Source organism: Nyctereutes procyonoides, unplaced genomic scaffold (genome assembly GCF_905146905.1).
Source record: "Nyctereutes procyonoides isolate TBG_1078 unplaced genomic scaffold, NYPRO_anot_genome, whole genome shotgun sequence".
Classification (NCBI taxonomy): Eukaryota; Metazoa; Chordata; class Mammalia; order Carnivora; family Canidae; genus Nyctereutes; species Nyctereutes procyonoides.
In genome coordinates, this window is record NW_026575133.1 from 21,249,995 (window position 1) to 21,267,221 (window position 17,227).

Here is a 17,227-nt window from a genome sequence, read left to right on the forward strand (position 1 = left end):
GTGAGAACCAAGGAGTACAGCATAAGCTTCAGCCGTCTTTGTGTCTCTAGATAGCTCTGCTCTGTCTCCAAGGGCTACAAAGATGATTTGTCAACTTAACATCAGCTGCAAGAGCTATGGAAGAAGACTGGCTTCTCTTCTAGCCATAGATGTGCAGAAATAGCATGTGAAGCCAGAGAACAGAGGTGGGTGGAAATTTAACACCCTCCCCACCCCCGCAGCAACACCACACACAACCATCCCCTACTTCCTGCTCCACCACTACCCTGTCCTGGCCTTATGTTTCTTCCTTCTCCATCACTAATCAGTGTGCTGATAGGTGCTTAGCTATTTTTATGTTATAGTCCACATGGGAAAGCAACAACAACAAAACCTAGCTCCTTAGCCAAAAGGCAGGTAGAACTTTGTGCCTAGGAAGGTAAGATAAAAGTAGGTGTTAATTATCACTGGATTAACTCAGGTGGAAAATAGAAAGAATACATCTTGTGTCTCACCTTTGTCTTCTCCCTTTCCCAGTTCCCATTGTAGATTAATCATTGTCTCTGTGGAAGGGAGCTAGTCCACAGAAGGGTTTGTATTTCCACCTGCTGGTGCCCAGAAGCCAGTATAGATGAGCTCAGTTTTGTTAGGGACCCCAGGGTTCATGTGATTGGGAGATGAGTACACATTCTGGAGTATATGAAGATGATGAGAGGCTTTTCCTTTTTTTTGAAGATTTTATTTATTTATTATGAGACACACACACACACAGCGAGAGAGAGAGAGAGAGAGAGAGAGAGAGAGAGAGAGGCAGAGACATAGGCAGAGGGAGAAGCAGGCTTCCCACAGAGAGCCTGATGTGAGACTTGATCCCAGGACCCCAGGATCACAACCCAAGCTAAAGGCAGATGCTCAAACACTGACCTACCCAGGTGCCCCGAGATGCTTTTTCAAATACCTCATTTCTGCTAACAGCTGCACTCCACTCTTTTCTTTCCAGGGTTGACCTTTTGTCTTCTTCCTTATCTATTTCCAGGCATCGTCAAATACTCTCTGTCCTTTCCTTGAACTTTATTATCCAAATCCCCACCTTCCTTTCCATTCTCATAACCACGCCCCTGATCCAGACTATTTCTATCTCCACTGGATTACAGCACTAGCCTTCTAGCCTCTCCTGGGTCTATTTTTATCCACAACAATCCATCCCATGAGAGTGATCTTCTGCAAAGGCCACCTTGTTCTATTAGTTATTGGCTCAAAAATTCTATGTGAAAGATAGTTCTGCACAGTTTAATCTAGCACAAATAGGTTGTAATGTGTAAGAACATGTAAGAGCACAGAATCAGAGAGACCTGGATTTGAATCCCATCTGTACCAATTATTTAATTACAAGTTCTCCAACTTCCCTAATCTTGAGTTTAAAAAATTGTTTTTCCATTTTTAATATGGTAAAATATATATAGCAGAAAAGTAGCCATTCTCATTATTTTGAAGTACACAATTAATTGGCTTTTATTGCATTCACCATCACTACAACTCCCCAAATTTTTTATCACCTAAACAGAAACTCTGTAACCATTAAGCAATAACTCCACATTCCTTCTCCAGGTGTGCCGTCCTCCTTCAATGTGTCTGCTAACTCAGAAGGTCTCTGAATTTCATTGCTCAAGAGTTTCTATAAAGCTCAATCTGCAGCCTCTCCCCTCCCCATAGATGAGAGCGTGGGGGTGGGAGGAGGCCTGGGGAGTAGGGTTGCAAGTTCCAATCTTCTAATCATAACTTAGCCCTTCTGCCACCAGCCCCCACCCAGAAACCTCTCTACTAGGAGCCTCACCCTAAGTCATTTCATTATCATAAACTCAGGTGTGATCAAAAGGGGCTTATTATAAATAAGAAAAGACACTCCTAGCACTCTGGAAACAAAAGTTCTGGTTGCCCTGTGCCAGGAACTGGGACAAAACCCAAATATTTCTAATTACACCACAACAACCATCACCATTATCTTTCTCCAAAACGTTTTCATTATCTCAAACAGAAACCCTACTCATTAACCAATAATCCTTCATTCCCCATCCCACAATCTCTAATCTACTCTCTGTCTCTATAAGTTTATTATTCTAGAAATTTCATATAACTGGAATTATAGTATAATTATATTTTTATTTCATTATATTTTATTTATTTTTATTACTATATTTTATATTTATTATATATTTTTTATTTATTATATTACAATATTTGTCCTTTTGTGTCTGGCTTAATTCACTTGGTATAATGCTTTCAAGATTCATCCATGTTGAATATTACTCAGCCATTAGAAACAATGAATACCCACCATTTGCTTCAACGTGGATGGAACTGGAGGGTATTATGCTGAGTGAAGTAAGTCAATCAGAGAAGGACAAACATTATATGATTTCACTCATACGGGGAATATAAAAAGTAGTGAAAGGGATTATAGGGGAAAGGAGAGAAAAGGAGTGGGGAAAAATCAGAGAGGGAGACATACCATGAGAGACTCCTAACTCTGGGAAATGAACAAGAGGCAGTGGAAGGGGAGGTGGGTGGGGGACGGGGTGACTGGGTGATGGGCACTGAGGGGGGCACTTGACGGGAAAGCACTGGGTATCATGCTATATGTTGGCAAATCAAACTCCAATAAAAAATATACATACATATATACATATAAATAAATAATAAATAAATAAATAATAAATAAATAAACAAACAAACAAATAAAATAAATTTTAAAAACCGGGAGGTGAGAGATTCATCAATGTTGAGGGGTGCCTCTGTGGCTCAGTTGGTTGAGCATCCAATTATTGATTTTGGCTCTCAGGTCATAACTCCAGGGTCATAAAATTGAGCCCCACATCAGGTTCCATGTTCAGCAGAGTCTGCTTCTCTCCCTCTCCCTCGGTCCCTCCCCCTGCTTGCACGTGCTCTCTTTCTCCCTCTCAAATAAGTAAATCTTTAAAAAACAAAAAAGATTCATCCATGTTGAACCTTGTACCAGAACTTCATTCATTTTTATGGCTGAATAATATTTCATTGTATGTATATACCATATTTTATTTATTCCTTAGATTGTTTCCATTTTTGGCTATTATGCTGCAGTGAATATTGTCATACAAGTATCTATTTGAGTCCCTGTTTTCAATTTTTTTGGATATATACCTATGAGCAGAATTTCTGGGTCATGTGGTAATGGTATTTTTAGCTTTTTGAGGAATCGCTCAACGGTTTTCCACAGCAGGGGCACCATTTTGCATTTCCCTTAAGCAATGTACAAAATTGCTTTGGCTTTTGGAGTCTTTTATGGTTCCATACAAATTTTAGGATTATATGTTCTATTTCTGTGAAAAATGCCACTGGAATTTTGATAGGGATATCAGTGGATCTGTGGATTGCTCTATATTATGGATATTAAATCTTTATTGTGTTTATGATTTGCAAGGACTTTCTCCCATTCTGTAGGTTGCTTTTCACTTTCTTGATGCACCGAAGTTTTAAATTTTGATGAATTCCAATTTAACTATTTTTTTTTCTGTTGTTGTGTGTGCTCTTAGGTCATATCCAAGAATCTAATGCTAAATTCAAGGTCATGAAGATTTACCTCTGTTTTTTTCTAAGAGTTTATGACCTCAATTCTTTTATTTAAGTTGTTGGTCCTTTTTGGGTTAATTTTTGGATATGGTTTGAGGTCGAGGTTCAACTTAACTCTATTGCATGTGGAAATCCAGTTGCCCATTACCATTTGTTGAAGAAAATGCTCTTTCACTATTGAATGGATTTGGCAAAGTCAATTGGATGTATATGTTTGGGTTTATTCCTTGACTTTTAATTCTATTCCCTTGGTTTATCTATCCTTTTGCCAGCAGCGCATTATTTTGATTACTGTAGCTTTGTAGTAAATTTTGAAATTGGGAAATGAGAATATCCTGACTTTGCTCCTTCTCAAGATTGTTTTAGCTACCTGGGGCACCTTACAATTCCTTATGGATTTGAGGACCTGCCAAAAAAGAAATTAAAAGGCACTAGAAATTTGATAGAGAGTGCATTGAATCTGTAAATCACCTTAGGGAATATTGTTCTCTTAACAATGTTAAGCCTTCCAATCAATGGACATGAATGTCTTTCCATTTATTTAGGTCTTCTTTAATTTCTTTCAAGAATATTTTTTGGGTTTTTATTGTACAAGTCTTTCACCAACTTGATTAAATTTAGTCCCAGATATTTCATTCTTTTAGATGAAAATGGAATTGCCTTTCTAATTTCCTTTTCATTGCGGATATACAGAAACAGAGATGATTTTTGTGGGTTGATCTTATATCCTGAAACTTTGATAAATTTGTTTATTACCTCTAGCAGTATTCATGTGGACTCTGAGGTTTTCTTGATATAGGATCATGTCATCTATGAATCTTCTTTCTTTCCAATTCAGATACCTTTTATTTCTTTTTCTTTTCTACTTTTTTCTGGCTAGAATTTCTAGTACAATATGAATAGCTATGGTAAAAGTGGACATCATTGTCTTGTTCCTGATCATTTACTTTTAAAATACCTACTAAGTTCATGATATTAGTACTCTCATAAGAAGAGACAGGAGAGACCTTGCTTCCTCTCTTGTCTTCTCTTTCTACCACATGAAGATGTGATAAGACGACTGTCCACAAATTAGGAAGAAGTCTTTCACCAGAACCCAACCAAGATGGCCAGTTCTTGGGAAGTCCTGGTCTTGGACTCTACAGCCTCTAGAATTGTGAGATATAAATTTCTGTGAAGTCATGGAGCCTTAGGTATTTTTCTTAAATTCCTACCCAGATTACCATAAATCTTTATACTAAAGGCCTATTTACCTCAATTCCTATTACCCAATACAGCATGTTCAACTTCTAACAAAAAGGCATGCCAAAGGTAAGAACAGAAACACAATCTGAGGAGACAAAGCAAGAATCAGAACTAGACTCAGATATGAAACAGATGTTAGAATTATCAGAGAAGGAATTTAAATTAACTATGATTAATATGTCAATGGTTCTAGTGGAAAAAAATAGACAACATATAAGAACAGATGAAGAATATAAGCAGAGAAGATTTTTTAAGGTGGTAAAGTTATATCATATGATACACTAACAGTGAATACACAGCTCTGTGCTTTTGTTAAAACTCGTAAAACTTGGGATGCCTGGGTGAAATGGTTGAGAGTCTGCCTTTGGCTCAGGGTGTGATCCTGGGATCCTGGGATTGAATCTCACATTGGGCTCCCCACAGGGAGGCTGCTTCTCCCTCTGTCTATGTCTCTGCTTCTGTCTCTGTCTCTGTGTCTCTCACGAAAAAATAAGTAAAATCTTTTAAAAAACTCATCAAACTTTATAGCACAAAGAGTGAATTTTAATGCATACAAATTTTAAAAAATAATTTAGAAGGTCACAATGAAATATAAAACATGGCCAAACAAATTACAACTGTATGAGACAAACTCACTATCACAAGAGAAGGTTACAGATCATCAATGGGAAGAGCCTATGGTGAGCAATGTAGTAACGGACTAGACTTGGATACAGAAGTATAAATTCATGTTTACCTTACTAAACATGCACATATGATTACACACAGAAATATTTACAGATATATATATACGTATGTATATATATATATGGTTTAGTATACATATATATTTCGTTGCTCTGGCAACTGAGAGGTGCTAGAAGCAATGACACCCCAATAGCAATGAGCTCACCCAGTGTCCAGATTTTGGTTATATTCTCCAATAAAAGGAATTAGGGCTTCTTAGAAAAATGTCTAATTCTAGAACTGGGGCAGGAAACATACAAGATAACTCCAGAGCATCTCAACCTGTTAGAAAGGTCATACAATTCCTCTGCATAGTATATCTAGGGTCTGCAGGATAAAACCAGTGGGAGCATTTGTTTCCTAGTCCCCAGTGAAAGAAGTAGATTCCACACTCAAACAATAGATGCACGGGTCCTTTCCCGCTTTCTGCTCTCTCTTTGGCAAGGATTTTCTCTTTTTTTCGCTCTGAGCAGTGTGACCTAACTTTCTATCCTTTCCCTGACTCCATTTAGAAGCTCTCACTAAGACATCTGCTGAGGATGGCCCTCTGAATATTTCAGATTTGGTAGTTGAGCACTTGGATACCAGACTCTCATTACTGGCTCTATCCACAAGGGGAGTGAAGAACAATCCTCTCTGTCCTAAACATGAGATGAAAATAACAGTATGTTGGGCAGAGCCTGTGGGAGACTATAATAATAAGTCCCCTTAATTGTAAATAAGTAAGTGCCTGGTAGTGTTCTGCGGTTGGCATCATGTCCACATACAGACTATACTTATAAGGGAGAGAAGATTTCAATTTGAAGGCTCAAAGTCTTGTAAAGTGCATAAATACAAATTTACTTTTAGCCATTTTTCCTACGTGATAAGAATGATTTATAACCACATGATTTGAGAGTTATTAGGTAGGAAATTTTTAATTCCTCATTTTGCAGATGAAGAAACTGATGTAGAGAGCTACCTGGCTATTGCACTGACATTATACAAAGATTTCATAAAAATGTTATTTATGCAAGATAAGAAACCATATTGTAGCTGAGAAGAATTATGTAGTCTTTTAAAAGTTGTAATAAGCATTGGCTTGAATAAAACTTTACTATGTCTTTGGATTAGGAGAGATTTAAAGTGATCTATGGTTTCTCCATGGTTAAGCAAGGAACAAAGATATCTTTATCTTTTTCCCCATCTCTGTTCAACTGTTGATTATAAAGAGCAGAGGGTGGGATATTGAAGCTTTGTCTTATTTGGGTCATTCCAGGAAAAGATAATCCATGAAAGTCCATTCTTTCAAAACAGGCACATTAAGGAATGATTCTTTACATTCCAAATAAATCATCTGCCTTACAAAATTAATCATTCCAAGGCTTATTCATATAACAATCTGTCTGGTGTATATAAAAATTATCTCCATCAAAAAATTCCAGGTAACATTAGATACCTGGTTATAAATATAAACATTAAGAAATTCATTAACCTGATATGATGCAAATTCTCTTATTTATTTATGTTTCCTTGAAGTTTAATTTTTTTTTAAGAAATTCTTGAGATGTGGGATCCCTGGGTGGCGCAGCGGTTTGGCGCCTGCCTTTGGCCCAGGGCGTGATCCTGGGGACCCGGGATCGAATCCCACGTCGGGCTCCCAGTGCATGGAGCCTGCTTCTCCCTCTGCCTGTGTCTCTGCCTCTCTCTCTCTGTGACTATCATAAATAAATAAAAATTAATAAAAAAAATTTAAAAAAAATTCTTGAGATGTTTTCTCAGCAAGTCATACCTGTGATCTTATTTGGTCTGAGAAAAGAAAACTGGAGTTTCAACAAGGTATATTCCTGAGCCACAGAAGAAGCTGAAATCTGTATTTTATTGTCAACAGAGGTAAGCAGATGCATGATTATTTTTACTGCACAGAAACTCTTTCCTAGGATTTTTGTCATCAAACTGTCATGAGACCTATTTCATTTCATTGTGGGTCAAGACAATTACTGTATGTTTTTCCTGAACTTTGAAGAACTAACCATATTATAGACCTATTAAATTACATGTATATTATCAGGGGCATTTCTCAAATATTTTGTACTTAAAAGAAGCTTCTAGAAGTCCAGAGGTTGGTAGCAGAAGTTCAGTACTCTATTAGACATCGCATTTTCCTGCCGTCTCTCAGAGACCAAAACGGAGGTCTACTCTCCCAGGATTCTGGATGGACAAGGTGATGAACAACAGGACCCGTCCCAGATGAGGCATTTCCTTGAGACTTTAGTGTTAAGATGATAAATGGGTGTACCATCTGGCTTCAAACAAATGACAAAGAAACTTTACAACTCACGAAAGAGTATGTTCAGTTTGGTCATATGTGTTCACTCTTGACCCTGTAGATATATGGCTAAAGGAAATTTATATTATTTCTGACATTTCACGATAAAAGTTCTGAGGACACTTTCTGTACTGGACTTCCTGCTTTTGTAGCCAGAAAGGGTGTAGTTTTATAAAAATACAGAAAGCCTGCACGTATAACCCAAACTCTCTACTGCCCTCCTGTATTATAAACAGTACGTACTACCAATTTCCAATTAAGTCACTTTGCTTTGCCAGTGACTATTTCTCATGCCTTCTTATAGCAGACTATAAGTATTATTATTTTTGTTTTTGCTCTTCCTCAATTACATTTACATGTCTGGAGAGGGAAGGGGAACATTTTGAACACACGTAGCCAGGTCTGGGGTTGGAGGTCAGAAATGTGCTACAACTCCTACCCCAGTTTGCAAACATCTGGTAGCCCAGATGGGAGTAATAGCAACTCTCTTCATATTTTCATAACTGCATTATGGAAGATGTTCACTGGTTTCCTCCTTGGTGAGTTTAATTCACACCAATACTTTAAGGAAGATTAGAAAGAAAAAAAAAAGGAATGAAAGAAAACATTTATGACAGCCCAGAGCTGGGTTTTCATGCTCCCGTCGAACAAAGAATTCCAAGATAATTATAGCATATAACAGATCTTTAAGGCTTATTTTGTGAATCAAATCAACTATGCATTATTTTCTTTGCTGAAGCTCAACATGCACTGCAAAATGCTGTATTTTTAGTCCAGATATAGATTTTATGTTTTTGCTCTAAAATGATTTTCATCTGTGAAGAGGCTTTGTAAAGCCAGCTGAAAATGAAACAACATAGGGAAGCTGCTTTTTCCGTTCAGTGTTATCATCCAGCCTTGCTCGAGATTCTGACATTACGAGATGCCCTATTACGTCACCAACCCTTTCTAACGGCTGCACTAAGGACTAATAGCCTTATTTTATTTCCTGCCTCTTCTCTGAGATGATTTTCTAGACTATTGTCCGGATTTGCACAAGTGAACAAGTCAGGGACCCCCATGCAGACTCCCAGCTCCTGACTGAGTATGGTCCTCAGGGGGTGAGCCACTGATCCAAAGCAAGACAAAGCCTAGAGTCACCAGGATAGTTATGTCCACTTGGAGAGGTTAAACAAGGGACAGAGTCAGGTCTCACCTCAGGACTAACATAGTTGCATTTCTAAGGAATAGACCACCTATTCAAGTGCCCTGAGCCATGGGGGTTTTTCCCTTTTGTTGCCTAATGTGTCCCTAAGCATCTGGAATAGTGTGTCGCACATCGTGGGCACTCCGTAAACATTTACCGATGAATGACTAAGTATCACTCCCAGCTTCTTGATCAAGACCATAAGCCAACTAGGAATCATACTTGACTTCCTTGTGTGACTGGCATCACCAGGATTGGCAGCATAAGTCAGTAAGAAAAGCACTCAGGTCTAGTTCATAATGGTCATTTATCTCAGCCAAGGGTTTTAATGGCTCTATTTCCAAAACCAAATAACTCAGAGTCCTAGCTTTCTCATCTGGAAACAAAGATAATATTGGACCTACCTATTTTGTAGGGTTTAATGCATATCAAAGTAGATGTGTATGGCAAACGCTAAGTGCTATAGAAATATTGTTGCTATCAGCAAAAGGACTGAGATGTAGCTATTTTATTAACAGAGATGTTGGCTGCAGGAGAGTTTAGGCAGGAACTCTGTGGCAAGAGTAACGACTCCAACGTGATGAAAGGCTCTAGCCAAGGGCATGCTGGGAGCCGGATTGCTTGGGCACTAGAACCAGAAGCCAGGGTAACTAAAGCAACTCAAAGCTTGCTGGGGAGCTGCCAGTTAGAAGTGGAAGAAAACAGCAACTTGGAGGAGGCGCCGTCCCAGGCGGCCCGCTGGGCCCAGACATGCCCACCCTCACATTACCTGGAATGTTTGACTTTCATTTCGGATTTTCTTTTAAGAATCATCCCTTTGGGGGCACCTAGATGGCTCAGCAGCTAAGCATCTGGCTTCAGCTTAGGTCATGATCTCAGGGTCCTGGGACAGAGCCCCGCGACGGGCTCCCTGCTCAGCAAGGAGTCTGCTTCCCCCCTCTCTCCGCCTTACCCCTCCTCCTGCTCAGGTTCTCACTTGCTCTTTCTCTTTCAAATAAATAAATAAAATCGTTTTTAAAAATTTAAATTATAAAGAAAGAATCATCCCTTTGAAATATGCAAATAATTTGTGCAAAGTTAGAAAATGTTCCATCATTCCCATTCTACTGTAAAATAGTTTGATGCGGTTGCTTGCCTCTCAGTATCTAGCACAGAATGGTGGTAGGGGTCAATCTGCAGCTTTGGGATAGGGTGGGGGTGGGGTAATATAATCTAGACTGTGGAGGCCAGGGGCAACTTTCTCCAAGTGGGAGAGGTAGAGAGGTTAAAGAAGCTGTAAGGACAGCCTGGGCCCCCGAATCAGGGACACCAGTGGGCAGAAGAGAGGTCTAAGGAAGAGAAAAGCAGTTTCTTGTCGTCACTGCTCCCCCACATCCTACTTAGGACTGGTTGTTAATCTATTTAGGGTAGGTAAGTCTCTTCCTTCTTCCTCTCATTTCACTTCGTATTCCTGAGATCACAGCCCAGACTGATTTAATCATTATCATTTGTAAGTGGCCTTTCCTTTTCTTAACTAAAAATCGGAATAGATAACATTTCTAAGGGTCCAAAATTCAAAAGGCACAAAATAGTATCTCCAGGAAGCCACATCCAGTTGACTGGGGATCCTTCTGGAGCTGAATAATCCATCCACAAACAAGCACGCAGTCTCACACAGACTCTCTCTTTTCCTTAGGCTGCTATTTTTAATGTTCAGGAACATTAAATTAAATTGGCTTTGGGGCCTGCCTGGGACTCTGACAACCATTTATAACATTTTTTTTTTCCTGAGAGAAACTGTGTTCCCAGATCCACATAATCAACCTAAAGGTAAATTTCTAGAACTGAGCACATTGGTAAGTTGGAGACTTTCTGTTTAGATCTATATTAAGCAGTGCTGAATAAGCAGAGATATGAAAAGTGAAAACTGCCTGTCTATGCCAGATTAAAGTTTTCCATGATTTTTTTTTCCTCCCAAAAGTACCTTCAAGATCGGCTTTTGAGAAGCTGACGTTTGTTGGGCTAAGGGTTGACAAGAAGTGAGAGGAGGAAGAAACCTTCTTGTGTTATCAAAATTCTCCTTCCTTGAGCTAAAGAGAAGAGATCTCCATGCAAGGGGTCCTAAGGTTGTCCTTAAAACCCCTTTCCAACTGGCTCACAGCAGTCGACAGTTTCTGCATCCACGAGTGGAAATCCATTAATTCCAGGCTCTCAGATGGGAAATACCTTAACAAAAGAAGCAGCCAAATGTACACATCTTGCTTGATATCACTAGCTGATATCTTCCGGCATGAAGTTTGTGCTGATTGTTTTTATGCGACAAAGTCAAGCAAGTGAGGGTGTGCAGATAATCGTTTCCAGAAACATCAAGGACCACATTGTGCTTGCAAACAGTCCAGGTTGGTGCAGTCCATGCACCCAGGTTGAAAGCATCTCTCGTCTTGGGGGACATTGCAGTACCTCACTACACTTCACCCACACAAATAACCACAGGTTATTCATAAAGCCTGTGTGTGGACTATAATGAACACACTTGAAAGGATAAACATTCAGACTTCTGGCCAATAAGACAAAGTAATTCAATAATAATGGGGAAGTCAGTAAACGCCCCCTTGGAATTTGTTTGGACCTAAAAAATTCAACTCTTCCTTTCTTGATCAGACCTATAGTTTCATTAATTTTTGCTGAAAAAATAAAGGAACATTGGTATCATGGATTGATAATTGTGTACATAATTTTCTATCTTAGCAATTTTCTTGAAGCCAGGACTGCTACATCTCTTAGAGAAACAGAATAGACATAGGAATTTTATATCATGTCATATCCATTATTTTACCCCACACTGTTAGAAAATAGATTGCACATGATAATGTTCTCCAAAGTTGTTTGTTAAAATGAATTAAAGATCATGTCAACATGCAAATTTATTATTGTTGTTATTATTAATTATTACTTTATTAGCACTAACTAGGTGCTAAGCTAAGCACTCTCCTAGGGGCTTTACAAATAACTTATTTAATAGGCAGCTGAATAATAAATATTTAAAAACTCAGTATTTTCTCTTTAGAATTTTAGATCTCCATGCTATCTTTATTCACAGGGCCAACATGATCTCAATTAGATTGCAATCAGAGTAAAGTTCTGTTTATATAAACTTTCTTTGATTATGAAAATAGCACATATCAAGTAAAAAAATAGAAAAAACAGAAAAGTATAAAAAAGACAATAGTAAAAAGATAACCCCCATTAGCATTTTCATTAGAGATGTATTTTTGAGCATCCCAGAAATAACCAGCTGAAATTTCTGCTCATTCTACCAAAATAGCATCCTACTCCCCAGTCTTTCTCTGCCCCGTCATTCTATTTTTTTTAATGGTTGTTATTGCATTGATCACGGTCTAAAATTATTTAGTTTTCATTTCTTCCCTGTCTCCTACTAATAGAATTGAACATCCCGTATATCCCAGGTGCTGAGTATACAGTTAATACTCAATAAATGTTGCTTAAATGAATTAATATTACTATTCTGTTGTGTATAGGATCACTGTAATGAGTTCTGTATGGTATCTTACAGCATTGTGGTTTTGGTGTATGTAAAACATCTGAAATTATTTTACTCAAGATTCCTTAGCTCAACATTGAGAAAAGTTAGAATTTTGGCTAAAATTTGATGACCACCATGTCCAAAAAAATTATGTACAGATTAAAGTAGTTACAGTAATGCTGCAAAAAAGTGCTTTCAGAAGTGCTGGTGAGGTCTTGTTCATTTAGGATTTTAATGGATTAATCCCTTCCCTCCTGAGAATATCATGGACAGAAACTTGACAATGCAAATCTTTAATGAGAATCTATTTAACAAGGTCAGTAGAGAGTGTCATCTTCACATGCCCTATAAAGCCAAAGTTTTGCTATTTCCCCTACATTTTTATTTAACCCAACACATTGTTAGGTACAAAAAATTCAATATACTGAGGAATTCAGAATACTAAGGGAATATATAAGTAGGGGCATCCACTTAACAATAATTTGTTTATGGAAAAATTCCTTATCATGCCATATATTGGGACCCAAAAAATAGGGCCGCGGTTAGCATATGGATTTTCTTTTTCTTTAAAGGAAATTCAACCTCTTTATAAGTATCACAACATATCCAGGAAGCAGATAAATAAGAGGCTAGTATTGCTCCCATACTACAGAGTTGGAAACCTACAACTCAGTGTTTCTTCAGCATCTATTGCTTGCCCAATTCTGTGCTAAGTCAAATATGTCTAAGAGAGAGTTTGGTTTAAAGGAGCTTTAGATATAGTTTGGGAGATAATTTGACGTGTTTCAAGCAATTAGAAAAAGAGAGCAAAACCAAATGGCACTCATTATGGCTGTCAGAGTTTGGGGATGGTAGAGGGGGATATGGGGAACATGGAGAAGTGGCATTTACAAAGATGGAAGGGAATCAAGAAGGTAACAAGAGTATTACAATGACCATTACAATATCCTATGGATTGCATGCTTGCTATGGGCAGGGACTATTCTAAATGCTCTGCATAAACTCACTTAAAATCCCTACAGCAACCCTATGAAGTTGATTCTATTATGCTCCTCAATTTGCAGATAAGGAAACTGAGCTTGGGGATAAAAGAGTTACCAAGTCATAAAGCTAGTAGGTTTAGGGAGAGAATGACATAAGCTAATCATGAACCTGGCCTGGAAATTGGGAATAGAGACTCCCTCACCCAGATGGAAAAAATATTCCAGTTGAGAATTATGAGAACAAAGCCATCTGAGTTATGCAGAACTTTTGAGTTTTAGTTTGCAGTTCTTAAAGTCGTTAGGTTCAGGACCTCTTTATAACTCGCAAAACTGAGAACCCCAAAGAGCTTTTGTTTGTGTGGGTTATGTTTATTGGTATTTAGCATATAAAAATTAAAACTGAGAATTTATTAAACATTAAAATATTTAACGTTAAAATATTAAATAACAATAATAAACCTATACTTACAACATAAGTAACATTTTTATGAAGAACATCTGTATTTTCCAAAACAACAAAAAAAATCTAATGAGAAGGGTGACACTATTTTACAGGTTTAAAATTTCCTTCATGTCTGTTAATAGAATAGAGGACAACGGATTCTCAAATCTGATTCTTCATATAATCTGCCTTGATATGTTGTTTTGGTTTGAAGCATATGAAGTAAGTCTACTCCACATATCTGCATATGTGGTTGGAAAAGGGAGGAGTAACTTCTTTTTAAGTTTATTTATTTTTAAGTAATCTCCACACTCAACATGGGGCTCAAACTCATGACCCCAAGATCAAGAGTTGTATCTCTTCCAACTGGGCCAGCCAGGTACCCCAAGGAAGGAATATCATAATAGCCTTTTCAGATAATTGTGGGTAATCTTTGATATCACCCCAAAACTTGAAAATTTATTGTTTCTTTACCTCTTCTTTGTCACAGCATTATTTATATCCAAGAAAATTAATCAGATTTACATGTCCAGCAGCAATGAAATTTAGTACTGGTATCAAAATATAAAACATCTTACCCTAAAAAATTCCTTCATGCCCCTTTGCACTTCCCTCCCCTTATTCCTAGCTTCATGCAACCAGTGATCTGCTTTCCATCACTATGGTTTGTCATTTCTAGAATTTCATATAAACGGAATCATTTATAGTCTTCAATCTTTGCCTTTTTTCATTTAGCATAACATTTTTGAGATTTAGTCATATCGCGTATATTACTGTTGTTCCTTTTTATTGGCAAGTAGTAGTCTATTGTATATGACGATTTGTTTATATATTCACCAGCTGCTAAATATTCCAGCTGCTTCCTGTTTGGGGCTATATACAACATGTGGATGTGTATTTTTATTTTATGCCTTTGTATTTTATGTGGATGTGTATTTTTATTGCTCCCAGGTAAATATCTGTGGGTGGAACTCTTGGATCATATTATCATAAATATATGTTTAGTTTTATAAGTTCACTGACTACTGTTTCCAAAGTGGCTGCACCATGTAGAGTTCCAGCCACAATTCCATGAGAGTTCTAGTTGCTCCACATCCTTACCAATGCCAGTATGGACAATCGCTACTGCTTTACCCATGCTAGTAGATTTGTTGTGATTTCTTATTGCGGTTTTAGTTTGCATTTCCTGAATTACTAATGATATTGAACATATTTACAGATGCTTATTGACTATCTTTTGCAAGGTGTCTATCCCATTCATTTGCTCATTTTTAAATTGGGTTATTTTATTATTCAATTCTTAGAGGTTTTTTTTTAGATATTCTGAATACAAAGCATCTGTTGGGTGTATATGTCATGAACATTTTTCCCCCAGTTTGTCACTTTCCTTTTAGTTTTATTAATTATGTCTTTCAAAGACGGGAAATTTTTAATCTTGATGAAATCATTTTATCAATTTTTTTTCTTTGATAATATTTGGTTTTTGTGTCCAGTTCAAGAAAACCTGGTCCAACCCAGTATCACAAAGATTTTCTTATGTATTTTTCCTAGAAGTTTAATCACTTCAGATCTTACATTTAGATCCATGACCTGTTTTGAATTAAGTTTTCTATATGGTGTGAGGTGATAAGTTTTGTTTTGTTTTGATGCAGACATCACTTGTTCAGCACCATTTGTTTAAAAGACTATCTTCTAAAAAAAAAAAAAGACTATCTTCTCTCTACTGAATTACCTTGGTATCTTTGATGAAAATCAATTGACCATGTAACTGTGGGACTATTTCCAGATTCTTTAGTCTGTTCCTTGATCTACTTTTACATTAGTGCCTCATTGTCTTCATGGCTGTAGCTTTGTGGTAAGTCATGAAATCAAGTAGTATGAGTCTTCCAATTCTGATCTTCTTTTTCTACATTGTTTTAGCTTTTAGGTCCTTTGCTTTTTCATATAAATCTTAAAATAAACGTATCAATTTGTTTTAAAAAGCCCATTTAGATTTGGTTGGGATTGCTTCAAAGCTATAGATCAATTTGGGCAAGATTGCCATCATAACAACATTGAAACTTCCAACCTAAGGGTCAGCACACTATGGTCTGCAGGCCAAATCTAGAATATTCTAATATGCCCTTAAGCTAAGAATGGTTTTTACATTTTGGAAGGGTTGTTTTTTAAAAAACAAAACAAAACAAAAACGAAAGGGAATATTCCACAGTGACCTATATGGTCTGAAAAGATACCAATATTTACTGTCTGGCCCTTTACAGAAAAAGTTTGTCTACCTCTGTTCTAACCTTTGAATATGGCACATCTGTCCATTTATTTACTTATTTTTAAAGATTTTACTCATTTATTCATGAAAGACACACAGAGAGAGGCAGAGACATAGGCAGAGGGAGAAGCAACCTGCAGGGAGCCTGATGTTCAGGACTTGATCTCAGGACCCCAGGATTATGACCTGAGCCAAAAGCAGATGCTCAACCACTGAGCCACCCAGGTGCCCCCTGTCCATTTATTTAATCTGTTTAGTTCCCCTTCAAAATGTTTTGTAGCTTTCGGTGCATGGGTCTTACACGTCTTTCATTATTTCTTATTGTGAACCACACTTTAAGAACCATTGCCATAAGCAGTGAGGGACAGAGGGCACTCACAGTTTGCCTTCTTTTTTTTTTTTTTAGAAGTCAGATTACATGGTGAAAAATACCAAAGTATTATTTTAAAAACACAGTGAAAGGACCTACAGAGGCAAGAAGCAGGGAAAACAAGAGGAATCTGCCATATTTAAAATGAGAGGGGCTGCAGATGTCAGTTAGAGTAGTGGGAGAGAAAAGCGAGTAAATTCAAAAAACATTTCAAAGGGAGGAAAAGCAGGATTGGTAATGGATTGGATAAAGAGGATGAAAGGAGGGGAAGAGTCAAAGACAACTTCAAGGTTTCTAGCCTGTGATGTTAAATGGCTCGCCCATGGTGATTTTTATTTGCTTTACTTTTATCATCCGGATGCACAAATGGGATTTTCCCACATCTAGCTATTGTAGCTCCCTACATTCAGATTTACCATTGAAATTACCTGCTATCTCTTCACACCCTGTTAGTGAACAGGTAGTATTTTGATGGATGTTATATGATCAGAGAAATCCCGGGTCTTGGTGGAGTGTGGAACATAGCTCCCTCTAAATCCTTGTTTTAATTAATTATTCCTTAATATTCAAAATCTTTTCTAGCTATGCGGTAA